This window comes from Eretmochelys imbricata, chromosome 2, assembly GCF_965152235.1.
Source record: "Eretmochelys imbricata isolate rEreImb1 chromosome 2, rEreImb1.hap1, whole genome shotgun sequence".
NCBI classification, from domain to species: domain Eukaryota; kingdom Metazoa; phylum Chordata; order Testudines; family Cheloniidae; genus Eretmochelys; species Eretmochelys imbricata.
In genome coordinates, this window is record NC_135573.1 from 203,243,457 (window position 1) to 203,259,996 (window position 16,540).

General features: G+C 38.3%; 1 protein-coding gene across 1 annotated transcript in view; it reads left to right on the forward strand.

The window, feature by feature from the left end:
* Positions 1 to 16,540, forward strand: part of TBC1D5 (TBC1 domain family member 5) — a 480,265-nt gene that overhangs the window by 146,518 nt on the left and 317,207 nt on the right. The window contains exon 3 of the mRNA XM_077811294.1: positions 9,084 to 9,210. The gene's annotated coding sequence lies outside the window, so the exon portion shown is untranslated. The remainder of the gene's footprint in view (positions 1 to 9,083; positions 9,211 to 16,540) is intronic.

A 16,540-nucleotide genomic window follows, 5' to 3' on the forward strand; every position in this document is an offset into this window, starting at 1 on the left:
GACCCTGGGATGCAGCTACTCTGGGGGGCCCCAGCTCTGGTGGCAGGAACTGACAGCCCCCTTCCACTTGTTTATTCAAGGCCCCTGGAAACAGCTGCTCCTGGGACTGCTGCTGCTTGGGGACTGCTGCTGCTCCAGTAGCCCCTGGGGCCAGCTGCCCAAGTGGCTGTCCCAGCAGCTGCCCGAGTGGCTGCCCTGGGGTCTGCCCCAGCAGCCAGCCGGTGCGGCTGCCTCCATGGCCGCCCCAGCAGCCGCTCAAACGGCTGGCTCTAGGACCAGCTGCTTGGGCTGCCCTGAGGTCAGCCACAAAGGTAGCTGCATCTACGGAAGTCATTGAGGTTCCAGAAAGCCACAGAATTCGTGACCTTGGTGTCAGACTCACAGCCTTAAGTAAAGATACAGAAGAGGACAACACCTTAATTGTTCAGCCTTGTGGGCACCCTATATGGAAATAAGTGCATTATAACCTTTCAGATGTTGAGGGCAAAATCTGTCCCCCTGAAAACAAGTCAGCTATACTATTAATAATGCTTAGAATGCGGTGAGCCCTGTAGTATGTGCTATAGACAAGGCAGGCAGTAAAAAGGCTCATATCAGTTGCATAACTTGAGGAGAGTTTGGATGTCTAGTTGTTGATGTGTGAGCTGCTGTCTGACTCTCAGACCGAGACAAAACTTATCGCATCCCACAACCTGGAAAAATTTCAAAGGGATAATATCGTGGTGAGTCCAAATTCACACCAGTTTAGAGACAATCTTTTGAAACTCCCAGCTCTTGCATAGCAAACACTGAAATGCAGATCCCTGACTTGTCAGAGTATATAACGGGAATTCAGGTGACTGATGCCATACAGTTGCAGATGCATTCTCCATTCTCTTTCTAAAAGATAGCCTCCTATATTGCCATTCCTGACTCTTCCTTTGACCTCCTTGTGGTGGTGAGCAGGAAAGATGGGACCACTGAGTTTGTTATTGCAAAAGGTGAACCTGAGGATCTCACACCCATGTCTCCATCCACCTCCCTTAATTAGTCCCTTTTTTCCTACGTAAGCCTTAGTTTGCCAGTAATGATGTCTGTCTACCCCCCCCAGATTGGTCATGGAGTCTGTTTTTTCTGGCTCTGAAGAGAATCTGAGACACTTGGTGAGTACTAGCAAATCTGGCAGTGAATGGTCACATGAATGCCAATAACGAAGAAGCTGTGTCTCAAATGGGTAGGTTAAGTGCCAATCAGTTTGCCTTGCAACTACTACAATGTGCTGAAGGTCTCAGAGGGTTACACAAGTCATGGTAGAAATGCAAACCCAAAATGTTGAGATTAAACTCACAATATGTGGAATATGTACTTGATAATGCTATTTTCCAGTAAACCCCATCCTTTCACAATCTTGACAATGACCAGCTCGGCTGAGTTCTCCTAGGGGACAAGGTCTATCTGGGGCAGGAAAGTTGATGAATTAATTTAAAAAAAAAAATCCTCAGCTTTGTTGGGGAATGCATCCAAGAAGCAAAGAAGCTAGACACTGAGCATAAATTTCAGAAGGGACTGGCTAATTATGGTAACAGCCTCCACCTTTTGTGGAATCGTCTCACAATTACTCTTGGGTGTTCCCTAGATTAAATGAGTTTGTTAAATACATGAAACAGAACTACAAATCTTATTCTAGGAACCCTAAATCCAGCCCTAAAAATTCTTCTAGGCAGGCAGTCTGGGAGAGATGAAGAACTTAATGAGTCTGACTCCTCCCTTTTTCTTCTGTTTTCTTTCTTGTCGGGAAAATAGTTCCCCTTTTTCTATGAAAATGCCTTTCGTTTTCCAGCAGAAGAAAATTGCAAGCTGGGCCCCATATTTCTAGAAGTTGTGCACTTAGATTTATCCAAGAACAATGCACATGCTTAAATGCTCAGAATTGTCTCCCCCCTGTTAGGGGGAACTTTTGGAACTTTGGAAGTTTACCCTTCTTGTTAGGGAAGAGAGTGGGAGACTCTCTGGTGCATCTGTGACCAGCAGCCTGCCGGGTGTGAATCGAGGCTCCACAAATGAATGAGATATCATGAGTGTGCTGTCTCCTCCGATATAAATGAGAGCAGACACTGCTCCACAAGAAGAAAAGGAGTACTTGTGGCACCTTAGAGACTAACCAATTTATTTGAGCATGAGCTTTCGTGAGCTACAGCTCACTTCATCAGATGCATACCGTAACTGCAGCAGACTTTATATATACACAGAGAATATGAAACAATACCTCCTCCCACCCCACTGTCCTGCTGGTAATAGCTTATTACCAGCAGGACAGTGGGGTGGGAGGAGGTATTGTTTCATATTCTCTGTGTATATATAAAGTCTGCTGCAGTTTCCACGGTATGCATCTGATGAAGTGAGCTGTAGCTCACGAAAGCTCATGCTCAAATAAATTGGTTAGTCTCTAAGGTGCCACAAGTACTCCTTTTCTTTTTGCGAATACAGACTAACACGGCTGTTACTCTGCTCCACAAGAAACACTTTTACTGTGATGCCTACAAGAAATGAGCCAACCAAGAAGACTAATTTATACAACAGTCAGAATTAGCTGATTTTATCATTTATTAAAAAATAAGATGATTTGGAACCATCAAGGAACCATTAAATTCTACAATAGCTGCCTTGTGACCATACGGTATTTTCATTATTTTCACTTTTGTCTCCTTGACTCCCATTGTAATGTGTTATATCAAATTAGGCTCTTTGTTTTGTGGGGCAGAGATCATGGAGCAGAGGCCACGCCTACCTGTGCGTTTAATTGTTCAGTGCCTAATACAATGGGGCCTTGGTCCTGATTGAAGTTCCTAGCAGTACCACAACTAATCATTCCACCTCATATGTACGGTACAGTACTGTATCTACTAGTGTATGTTCTTAACAACAGTGAATGGATGGGAAAAAAACCCAGATATTTAGACTTGAGTGGAATCTATACCAGATTTTAACAAATAATATATGTCTAATCTCTAAATATTATGATTTTAATAAAGCAGAAAAGCTACAAGGAATTTAATTTTGAATTTATTTGAGTATCTCATTTATTTCAGGGAATTTTAAAGACATTTTTAAACACTGTATATTTTAGCTAATGTACCGAAAGGAAGTTACCTCTATGGTGGGAGCTGGTTACCATTAAGCAGTAGCAAACTAAACTGTTCCCATTTATTGTGACATATTTTTTTTTCCTGTCAGTAGTTTTCAGTGCAGTGCAGGGTGACAGTAATATTTGTTACACCTGGAGGGTGGAAAACTCATTTACCATATATGTCTCAGGCAGGAATTGAACTCAGATCTCAAAAACAAAACAAAACAAAAAGGCACTTAAATTACTGTGCCACCTATCAATTTATCTTGAATAGCAAAAAATGCATTACTTTCCTACATGTAGGGTAATGTTAGTGGAAAGAGATTATAACAACACAAAAATTTAGGTAGACTATATATGTCTATATTTATATATAATATGTATATGTATATATGTATGTATATGGTATTCTTCAGTCATTTTGGGAGACATAGTTTTGTTGCCATGCATAGCAGGGACTCAAAGAGTTGTGCAGACTTACAGGGAAGGGAATATTTCACAGGAACAGCCCACTCACCAGTTTAAGGGGTGACATCTGTAGATTCTGAATTATCCAGGTCTCAGCTGAATTTATGGTAACTCCAACGTTGGCCTTGTAACAGGAAAAGTAAACGGGGGACATTAAGTGCTATGTTAGAGACACAGATGATCCTTTGCAGGGGGAGGAGCGGAAGAACTCCACAAAAGATTAAACAATATCAAACCATTTTAAAATAGCTTATTGCATTGCTGCTGATGAATTGAAATGCTAATTGTAGATAATAGAATGCAACACATGTGCATCCTTATATCTTGGGCTAACTTAGAATAAAATGTCTCCTTATATCAATTACTGTATACTAGTAAAGATCCCTACTGTTTTTGTTTTGTTTTGCTTCCTAAAACCCCCTGCTGCTGTTGATTACACCTAGATCTGCTACTGATTGCAACTGTTAAAAGGCAAAGATAGTGTGGATGGTTGCTGAATCATTTAATTGTAGAACTAATAAGATGTTTTCTCTGGGACATAACAGAACTGACTGTATTAATATGTAAACTGTCCACAAAAACTCCCATTGCTTTTTAGATTTTTTGTAGATGTGAATCTAGTACTTTCAAGCTTAATATGGCATGTCAGGCACAAGTTTGTTTTTTAAACAGTACTCCTTGGTGTGGTTGAAAAGAAGAGGTGAGGGTGGAGGGGAGGGACCTGAGAGAACATGTAGTAGAGGATTTTCTTTGAATTTTTACGTTTGCAATTGTGTTTAAGTGCACTGTAGGAAAATTGAAATGAGTGGATAATTATATGAATAAAATACCATCAATGGAATGTTAAGGTTGTGAATATAACCGCACAACATTTCAGAAAATTCACAGTTAAAGGAAAACTGGTTAAAATTCATAGTGTGTGTTAAAAACAAAATTCCTTAGCTATTATTGCTTCAGATTACTAAAGCTAAAAACTTGAAAAATCCATTTTGCTTTCCACCATTAATACTGGTGCATTTGTCAATTTGGGTGGTTTTAATGTTTCACTTCCTGGCTTTCATTAACTAGCACAACACAGTGGAATGACTTTCAGTGGAATGCTTAAAAATGATCACATTTACAGTGTATTGCTTTGGGGGCTTCTAAAGTCTTATTTTAATCAAATGTTAATATGGGGAGGAGCCTAGGTCAACCTGACACTATTCTATCAAGGTTTCCACAATAATTTAAAATCTTTCTTATGTGTAGGTGTTTTCATAATGTCTTCTGTTCCATAATCGTAAAACACATATGTAGAAATACTACATGTATCTCTCAGGTCATGGTAAAAACACATTATTAAGTATAAATCAACAATAGACAGTTCAACTTATTTTCTCATATTTAATTTTTTCACAGTTTTAATTATTTAATGATTTTTTGTTTTAAGAGCACATGTAATAATGCATAATGCTATGTGCAACTGTAGAAAAAATGAAGTTACTTAGTATAGTATTATTTGCCAAATAGCATGTCACTTTGCCTAGTGTTGTGTGCTCACATAATGAAAGATGCTAGTCTCCCTCATCTGTCCATCAGCCCTCCTCTTCAGGTTATACCATTAACTTGCCAAAGCCCAAATGTGGAAAGCAGTGTGTGACAAAGACCTAAAATGACAGCGAGAGAAAGGAAAGTTCAAATTCTAAGTGTCTTAAGTTATTCTTCCTATAACCTCAGTTTTCATGATTCTTCATTAATGACGAAAATAACTTTTAATAGTAAGAATGAGGGGACACCAAATGTGTGTGGAACTTCTGGACTGAAATGAGTGATGTCCCTCAAAATGAGATATGTTTAAGAGGTAGTATGTGTGCCTTTCTGAGGATTTAGACGTGTTTGAAACTGATACCTATGAGACAAGACATCCAGAAGAGCTTTGCTCCACTACAGATTCTCACCAGTTAACTCAGAATTTTCAGATAAGAAAAATGATAGTTGGAGCTCTCATTTCTTTGTGTTTTCTAATTCCAATTGTTCCTAACCAATAACTGAATTCTGAGTATCCTAAAGTTATTAATTACATCTACATTGTTGCTATTACTTTTATGACTAGGAATGAATGCCTGCATTTTTTTCTTTAGGCCATGTGAATACCCATGGTAGGAGCAAAGCTTTCAGTTAGGTTTATCAAGGTGCAAAAAAAATTAAGAGATACCACTATAAAAGTAGGAAATGTAGCACCTGTTTTGCTGAGTGCCAGCCTTGCACTGAAGATTTCAAGGGATAAAAAATGCAGTACTTGACTTATGCTCTTGGGACTTAATGCTGAAAGGATACAGCTCTCTGAATTGGAGACTGAACCTCAATATGAACTTAGCTTCCCCCAAAATTTGTTCAGGTTCTGGTTTAAAAAAAAAAATTCCAGTAGGTGGTCAGTTTAGGTCCCCACTTTACATGAGGAGTTGCGAGAGGAAAATAGGTTAGTTCAGGAGAACAGAGGAATGTTCCTAATCCCCTGAAAATTTGAAAAAGGGCTCGTTAACCCCATTCCTGGGTCTTCCTTAAAGGCAATTGGCTAAATTAATTCCAGGGTCAGTTCCCTGAGTCAGTGAGGCAAAGGAAGTTTGTAAAATAATCCAAACATGGCCCCCGCAGAATTCAGCTGTCGTTTGTTTTTTAGCAATTCCCATTCAGATCAAGATCTGAATACATTACATCAGTTGATCTATAAAGAATGATATGTAAGTCCGTAAAGCTTTGTCTAAGGTAGCCTATAGAAAATGTTAGTTTTCTCAATGTACAGAGTTAAGCCTAGCCTTTAATGCCACGTTAATTTAGTTTTGTGAGTGTATTCCCTATGCTTTTTTATATAAAAAAAATCCTCTAATGGAATAATTCAAACAATAGAAAATGTAAGGTATTATTATGACCTAATAAGTACATAACAATACCTATTTTGAAAAAGGTACTGTGTGGTAGAGAGTAAAAAGGAATAGAAGTATGTGAGCAAAGACTGGCAGAAATAAGGAGGGTCGTGGAGGATTTATCTTACCCCTTGCTCTCCTGTGAAGGGAAATGAGGGTACACATGAGCAGAAGAGGCCTCAAGTCTTCTGACTGCGGTCCCTTTCCCTACAGGCTATTTGAGTCCACCAGCTATCTCTTGAGTCCCTTACTTGTGTTTTTCTCTGGGAGCTGGGGCCTCTCACCTGCATTACAACCTGCCACAAGTTGCAATCAAACCGGGGACTCTGCTTCTTACTATATAATTCCTTATTAACCTAAAACCAAGCCTCCAGCATGCTGTGAGGAAAGTAAAAAAGCCTGCTGGATGCCCTTACCCTGAGGGAAAACTTCCTGATCCTAAAAATTTGTGATCTGGTCAGATACACAGCATCTTGGTAATGCAGTGCAAACTATAACTCCATTAAAGGGCAGCAACGGAAGGGTGGCTGCTCTTACATGCCCAGAAAGGATTTAAATACAGTGATGGAACCCCCTTAGAGCTAATGAACTCCCTTCCCCTCCCACAGCCTGGCCAAAGGTTGGCAAGCAGAAGTGGGAAACCTCTCCCCTTCCCTGCCTAGGCATAATTCCACAAGTGGTTTGGATTAAGTGTAGACAGGGAAGGCTCCAGATCAACTGAACCTCAGATTTCCATGCAGGTGCTGAGGAGCCCCATTTAAAGTGTGTGTGTGGGGGGGGGGGGGCAGGGGGGGACCGGCGGCGGAGAGATGGCAAAGATAATAGGCAACAGGTTTAAAACAAACAACGCACAGTCAACCTATGGAACTCTTTGCCAGAGGATGTTGTGAAGGCCAAGACTATAACAGGGTTAAAAAAAGAACTAGATATGTTCATGGAGGATAGGTCCATCAATGGCTATTAGCCAGGATGGGCATGGATGGTGTCCCTAAAGTCTCTGTTTGCCAGAAGCTGGGAATGAGCAACAGGAGATGGATCACTTGATGATTACCCATTCTGTTCATTCCCTCTGGGGCACCTGGCATTAGCCACTGTCAGAAGACCAGATACTGGGCTAGATGGACCTTTGGTCTGACCCAGTATGGGTGTTCTTATATTCTGGGAGTGGCTGGCTTATTACAGAAGCAGCTTTGCCTCTCCTGAAATTGACACCTCTTGTTGGGAGTGGACTACTGATCAAATTGGCCCTGTCCATACTGGTTCTCCACTTGTGAGGAAACTCCCTTCTCTTCATGTATCGGTATATTTATGTCTGCCTCTGTAATTTTCACTCCATGCATCTGAAGAAGTGTGGTTTTTACCCACGAAAGCTTATGCTCAAATAAATATGTTAGTCTTTAAGGTGCCACCAGGCTCCTTGTTGTTTTTGTGGATATAGACTAACATGGCTACCCCCTGATACTTATATTCTTAGTTTTGCTCCCCTTCACTTCCCCTCTCAGGCACCCCACCCCAAGCAGCCTGACACTTCTGGCCTGTGAGCACCTACACCCGTCATCTCCATCCAAATTTGAGTGAGTGGCATTGTGACCTGGTGCGCGGGGTCACAGAACCCCAAGGGCTTAGCCTGGCCAAAAAGCCTGGCCCTTCAGCTCAGCACCTTGTGTCTCCAGGTGTTGCCTGTCCCCTGCCAGCACAATCAAATCCAGGCTCCTTTCTTCCCAGCCCACCTAGACGGGGGCGAGATACATTTTAAAAATCAGATTTCTTTCCCCATGTTACTAACTTTTGAAAGATAATTTGCTTTTCACCATTTAATCTTTTTACCTTCTTGATTTACATTTGACTTTGCCGATGAAAATAGATGCCACTTTTATGGTTTTATGGTCAGTTTATAATCCATTTCACACTCTGATTCTACTACATTAGCAGGAGGCTGCAGTGTTTGGCTTCAAATACCAGGGAAATTAAATTCTCTTTAAAATAAATGTTTTCATTTTTTTAAATTTCAGGGAAATATTGAGTTTTATAAAAACTCTTAATCACTTTCCTCCAAAAACAAAATTTGGGGCCTCAGTTGAGAGAGACACTGCATTTAATCTGTAGAGGTGCCAGTGTACCTAAAGTAGCAATGTACTTCTCCATTTTTGCCTCTTTTCTCTCTAGTTAAATTCTAGAATTAAACTATAAGACAGAATAACGTCTAACTTACACTAACAGCATTGTGAGGCGTTAGAGAAAAAACAGCATCATGTGCACAGATAATGAAGTGATAGTGGTGTGTGTGTGTGTGTGTGTGTTGTGTACATATGCTACAGATTTAGAAATTAGTTCTGGAGAGGAAGAGCTAATCTGAACTTCAGATAGTTGTGATATTTTTCTGGAGCATACTGTACATGAAGTAAAAATAATGTTTAAAAAGTATAAAACATTAGTTACAATACATATTCATTTATTCCCTACAAATTTCAGTTTTAGAATTACAAAGCTTACCAAGGGACTATAATATCTTGTGGAATAAAGGGTCAAATTGTTTGCTTTGTATTATAGTGGCTTCTTAGTCCCTTTTGACTAATTATCCAAATTCATTGTTCTTTGATTAACAGGGAGAATAGGAGAAAACTATTCTGTTGTTTCTGAGAAGCACGCTATAGGAGGAAAAGTCTGCTGATCACAGAACTATTACTTTTGTTCTTCTGTTCCTGCCTTCCTTTACTTTCTGCAAAGACTAAGGTATTGTTGTGCTCCTTATTTTAATTTAATATACTATAACATAATATTCAGGTGGTGTAGGAGTTGGCTTTCCTCTTCAGTCTGAATTGGTGTTATTTTCTTAAACTTGTTTTTTTCAGAGTTCAATTTTATCATGCTTTAAATAAGGAATGATGAGAATATGGGATAATATATTTTAGGGGTCCAGAGAAAATAGATTTAACGTTTTACAGTGTGACAAGTGAGTCTGGAGATGGCTTTCTGGGATTCCATGTAGGGTTCTCAAAGACATCCAGAGAAAGTGGGTTCTGGTTACAAGTAAAAGGATATGTTTTCTAAATGCAAATGGTGAACATGCATCCTGAACTCTGAAAGTCCAGCTGCTGTTCTTTTTGACTTTGACATAACTAAATTTCATTTTACTGATGTGAACCAGAATAAAATGAATCTTGGAATATGTATGCGTATACTGTGTGTACAATAATATGTATATGTGTGTGTGAGGAAACAAATGCAAACTGTAAAGAGGAGCAATAATAGTCAACCCTAGGTCCTCCTTCCCCATTTTCAAACATGAAAAACCAGATGATCATATTGACAATCACCTATTTGCTGTTGAACTCTTCTAGTGTACCAATGTTTGCATGAGGTGTTTACTTGTATACCAAGATCAAATACTCAACAGTAGCTTTTTGTTGCAGTTTTCAGAAAGGCCAAACTGAAGCTCACCAACTCATGGGAAACAACGGCAGTCCCTTTGTGCTTTTGCAGAGTATTCTTTATTTAATCCCCTATCACCACCTATTCCATTTCTTTGGCTTGTCATGAACAGCTCTATCAGAATAAAACCCAATACTCCTAACAAGAAACCAGGTTTGTAGGGGGGAAAAAATCACAAAAGTTCTTGACAGAAATAGTTCCCTTATTTAATTTACTAGCAGGCAAGTGTGCATGTCAAAAAACACACTTGTTTGCTGTGAGGTATGTGATAGCTGATCAGTAAAGAAACTTAATTGCTGCTCAGGGTTTAGGTCACTGTTCATTCATTCATTTATTCCTGGAGCTATGAACTATTCATATGTTGCCACAGTATGTTACTTACACAAGACTGATGGTGAAGGAAATAAGAGCTTAGATGCCTCACAGATATAGACATTGGGGGATTAACATGTCTACTTCATTAATATATATGTGCATACATTAATGTTGGAGTATTGAAGCTGTTTCCAATAAGATCAAAATAGTTCTCTCTCTCAAGGTCTTCTGTAGCCATTAAAAATATTTTAAAAATTGGCATTAGCTTTGTCAGTTTCTTACTAGTTTGACTTTTCTCTGTTTCTTTTATTTTGTCAGTGAGGATAAAAGTGCAGACAAAACCTCCCCTTTATTCTGATGCCCAGTTTTCCCTAGTAGGTCTTTCCTATCCATTTGCTTTCTGTCACTGAGCATATATGATTCTCTATGGAGTGGCAGGGATGCATACTATGAGTGATGTTTCTGGCAGCGTTCCCCTGTACATGATACTAGGCCTGACTTTCAGAAGTGCTAAGCATCCATAGTGCACATTTACTTTATCTGGAGATATGGGTGCTGAGCACTCTTGAAAATTAGGTCCCCCATGCCTAATTTCAACTAGCCTAGGAAATGAAGTTGTAATTTCTTAGGGTTCTGGAGACTATGGATCTGTTACTTGAAAATAGGTCCCCCTATATGACAGCGCACCCTCCTCCACACCGGACTACATTGCCACTGCTATCTTTTTAATTAATGATCTAGCACTCTGGCCCTGCAAAAGTCGGTTTTGATACTGTTAAACACTTCAGTGCCAATCTTTATTGGAGCTCTTTAAAATATATTTAGAATGTGTAAACCACTTTGATATATAGAAGCATGCACCCTAATGAGATTACATTAAGTATCCTAATAAGATCAAGGCTTGAAATTATGCTTTTCCGGATTTGGGTGATATAAATTAATTTTGCTTTAAACCAGTGTCTGTGTTCTAGTTCAGTTTAGATATTGGTTTCAAATATTCTCATTGCAATTTATTTGGGCATCTCTTTAAATAAAAATCTGCTCTCAATTGTGCTATTAACTTTTCCTCTCATTCCAAGACACTGAAGCTACAGATTATCTAGGCATTGTTGTAATTATTAAACTAACAAATAAATTATGAAGAGAAAAACAGTGGCTGATCACCGAACCCTGCTGATGCTGGTCTTTCACTTCTCATTTGAGTCTAACATAATATATAAAATTAATACAGTATTATCAATTTAGATTCCTTGTGAACAGAAATCCTCATCACAAAATCATCATACAGAGAAAGTGATTTCTCTTCAGGAAGTATCTACAAGTATGTTTTAACCTAAAATATACTAGAGACTTCTAGGACAGCCTAAATTAATTGTCATTCCTAGTAACTGAATGGTTGTGGCTGAAGTGTTGGGTGGGGAGTTCATGTACAGTAATACTTCAATAATACACATATGGTCATTCTTTTTAGTCCATTTTACCCATTAGTCATTTTTGATTATTATTTTTCTGACAACTGTTGCACAGATTCAGAGTTTAAGGCCAGAGGGACTGCCAGATTATCTAGTCTGACCTCTTGCATTTTTTACCACCCAGCACCTGCATGCTAAACTCGACAGCTGAAACTAGACCAAAGTATTACAGACCACAGAATACTTAACTATTATGTATCACAGGCACAGGGAATATAACTATAGACTGTTTCCATGGTATTCAGTGATACATTTTGATATAGACCGTTATTACACATATACAGCAAATTTGTGTGTATACATATTTATGTGTGTATATTAGGGCTGCCAAGTGATTAAAAAAATTAATCATGATTAATCGCACTGTTAATAATAGAATATCATTTATTTAAATATTTTTGGATGTTTTCTACATTTTCAAATATATTAATTTCAATAACACAGAATACAAAGTGTACAGTGCTCACTTTATATTTATTTTTGATTAGAAGTATTTGCACTGTAAAAAAACAAATAGTATTTTTCAGTTCATCTAATACAACTACTGTAATGCAATCTGTTTATCATGAAATTTGAACGTACAAATGTAGAATTATGTACAAAAAACTGCATTCAGAAATAAAACAATGTAAAATTTTAGAGCCTTCAAGTCTACTCAGTCCTACTTCTTGTTCAGCCAATCGCTCAGACAAAGATGTTTGTTTACTTCTGCGGGAGATAATGCTGCCCACTTCTTGTTTACAATGTCACCTGAAAGCGAGAACAGGCATTCTAATGCCACTGTTGTAGCCAGTGTCACAAGATACTTACGTGCCGGATGTGGTAAAGATTCACATGTCACTTCATGCTTCAACCACTCTTTCAGGGGACATGCATCCATGCTGATGATAGGTTTTGCTCGATAACAATCCAAAGCAGTGCGGACCGACCCATGTTCATTTTCATTATCTGATTCAGATGTCACCAGAAGAAGGTTGATTTTCTTTTTTGGTGGTTCAGGTTCTGTAGTTTCCACATCAGTGTTTTGCTCTTTTAAGACTTCTGAAAGCATGCTCCACACCTCGTCCCTCTCAGATTTTTGAAGGCATTTCAGATTCTTAAACCTTGGGTCAAGTGCTGTAGCTATCTTTAGAAATCTCACACTGGTACCTTCTTTGTGTTTTGTCAGATCTGCAGCGAAAATGTTGTTAAAATGAACAAGATGTGCTGAGTCATCTTCGGAGACTACTATAGCATGAAATATATGACAGAATGTGGGTAAAACAGAGCAGGGGACATACTGTTCTCCCCCAAGAAGTTCAGTCACAAATTTAATTAACGCATTATTTTTTTAACGAGCATCATCAGCATGAAAGAACGTTGTCTGGAATGGTGGCTGAAGCATGAAGGGGCAAGCGAATGTTTAGCATATCTGGCACATAAATACCGGCTACAAAAGTGTCTGTTCTCACTTTCTGGTGACATTGTTTACATTTACAGGAGATAATGCTGCCCTCTTCTTATTTACAAACTTGTTTGTCTTAGCGATTGACTGAATAAGAAGTAGGACCGAGTGAACTTGTAGGCTCTGAAGTTTTACATTCTATTGTTTTTGAGTGCAGTTATGTAACAAAAAAAAAAATCTGCATTTGTAAGTTGCACTTTCACGATAAAGAGATTGCACTATAATACTAGTATGAGGTGAACTGAAAAATACTATTTCTTTTGTTTATCATTTTTACTGTGCAAATATTTGTAATAATAAATATTTGATTTCAAATACAACACAGAATACAATATATATGAAAATGTAGAAAAACATCCAAAATATTTAATACATTTCAATTAGTATTCTATCGTTTAACAGTGCTATTAAAACTCCCGATTAATCACAGTTAATATTTTTGAGTTAATCATGTGTTAACTGCGATTAATTAGTGTGTGTGTGTGTGTGTGTGTGTGTGTGTGTGTGTATATATATATGTAAAATATATATGCTTATAATTACTTACTCGTGTTTTTCATTTGTGTGTGTGTTATTAGAGCACACACCCCTATCAACCTGATATGGAAGATGACATTCCAAGGGAACTGTCCAAATTTCCTCAACTTTAGCAGTATATATTGATTATTCACAATAGTATGGGTAATTATTATTATTTATTTGTATTACTATAGGAGCCCCAGTCATGGACCAGAATCTCAGTTGCTAGGTGCTATATAAACACAGAACAAAAACATGATCCCTGCCACAAAGTACGTACAATCCAAGTAGAAGGCAAGAGACAAAAGATTACACACACACACACGTACAAGGAAACAATGAAACAGTATTGATCAGCATGTTAGGCAGTGATATCAGTGCACCAATAGCCTAAGCATTGTTAAGTTTTAGGGTCAGTCAGTATACGAGTAAAATAGTTATCTTTTTGCTTTAATTTTTAAAATAGTAATGTTCTGCTTTCTCCTCTTTAAGCTGACTATTGGGGACATTTAATGCATGCTTCCTTAATAAAATTGTTCTCCTCTTAACTATTACAAGTTCAGACATTTTTTGCTTAGGACTCTTTTTAAAGTATGCTGTATTTTGAAAAATTAACAGTAACCACAATATGTACATCTGACAAATACGAGGGGTTGGTTATAACATTTTTATTTGGAAAGTGCTCACCTCCTCACTCAGAAGCAGCCTTTGCCCAAGGCCCACTGAGGTTTGCTTATTTTATTGTTCATCAAAAGCATAATTATCTTGATGAAAAAAAATTCCAAAAGGGGCTCATCAGAACTGTTAGGAAGGAGCCAAAGGTATGGGGTGGTTTATTTTTTTTGTTTTTTTGTTTTTCACTAGAATCTAATGCATAACTGCCCATACTAACTTAACTTAAATTTGTGGTGAATTTAGCATGATGAATTTGACAACATTTTAGGAAGTGAAATTTGGATGGTATAATGACCTAAAGAGGTTGTTCTAGTTAGGCTTTCAGATACCACAGTGATATAGTTGTATAAAAACTGGTAAGTGTTGATTCATTACACTTAACAATTTTCAGATATCAATCTACCCCATCCAACTACACTGCAGATTTTTACTTTGGTGGTTTCCTTAACTTAAGAAAAAACAGTGCATTCTGCTTGCCTGTCTGGCATGCAGCAGTGCACACAGTGTAAAATCAATCTTGTACCTATATTTCTCCAGAGTGCCAAGCATAGATTGTGTCAATTTTTTTACGGCTTTGTGTGCTTAAAACCTTCATACCAAGCTTTGGAGCAAAAGTAGTAATGACCTCAAAACTTAATTTTCCAATATTCAGTTTACACTGTAACACAAGAAATTCCCTTCATTTTGTCTCCCATTTTTCTCCCCTCCTGATTATCACTTAATTAGTTTACATTAAAACTTTTTGTATGTTATACATTTTTTCTTTTAAAAAGTTGTACATTTTTTCCTTTATACAAGAAATATTTTAATTAATGCTTTTTCATTATAAGAGGCCTTATGGCTTTATAAACATATTAAAAATTTCAGTGCAGAGAGACAGATATAAAGTTTAAATATTTATGAAAATATAAAAAGTAACTTAAAAATAATATGTTTTGTCTTGGAAACTTCTGGCCAAAAATCGCTTTTGGGAAAAGAGGAGAATATATAGTCAGTTTTAATATTTTTAATGCTTTTCACTTTGTATTTTATAGATTACATAAAGACTTTTTATATTAATATATATTCAAGATTTGGGATTTATAGTTTTTCTCATTTACCACATTGTATTTGTCCTTAGACACTTCCATGGTCTTCTGAATTTACAGAACCATAGCAATTGTGCAAGCAGATGGAGACACCTGCTCTTTGAGTGCTTGTTCATGTCAATTCCATTTTTGGTTGTGTGTGTGCCCATGTGCACAATCGTTGGAGACTTTTGCCTTAGCAGTATCAGTAGGGTCGGCTGCTCCGCCCGCTTGAGTGCCACGCTCAGTATATCAGGCACTGCCGACCTTATGCCCTCTCAGTTCCTTCTTACTGCCCTTGACAGTTGGTTGGAGTGCCTCGTCTTCCATTAACGCAAGGGTGTTAGCGATTCTTTCAGACCCATCGTTCTGTCTCCTTTATAGTTGGTTGTTAGGGACTTAACTTAATGTTAAACTAAGTGTTAGATAATAGTTTTAGTATTTAGAGCCCCAACTGGACTTCGCCGAGGAATGGGGCATGCCGGAAGTTCCCCGAACTTTAAGCCATATTCATCGTGTACCCGGCCAATGCGCATTAGTAACACCCCCCACCCCCACCCCAGCCCCACAATAGTTGTTTGAAGTGTCTGGGGGAATCACACAAAAAAGACAAGTGAAGGATCTGCAAAAACTTTCACCCTCGAACTCAAAAGGACTGGGATATCCACTTGAGAACATAAAAACTGCCATACTGTGTCAGACCAAAAGTCCATCTAGCCCAGTATCCTGTCTTCCAACAGTGGCCAATGCCAGGTGCCCCATAGAGAATGAAGAGAACAGGTAATCATCAAGTGATCTATCCCCTGTCGTCCATTCCCAGCTTCTGGCAAGCAGAGGCTAGGGATAACATCCCTGCCCATCCTGGCTAGTAGCCATAGATAGACCTATCCTCCATGAATTTATCTAGTTCTTTTTTGAACCCTGTTATAGTCTTGGCCTTCATAACATGAAGAGTTCTGGCAAAGAGTTCCACAGGTTGACTGTGCATTGTGTGAAAAAATACTTCCTTTTGTTTGCCTATTAATTTCATTTGTTGACCCCTAGATTTTGTGTTATGAGAAGGAGTAAAATAACACTTCCTTATTCACTTTCTCCACACCAGTCATGATTTTATAGACCTCAATCATATCCTTACCATA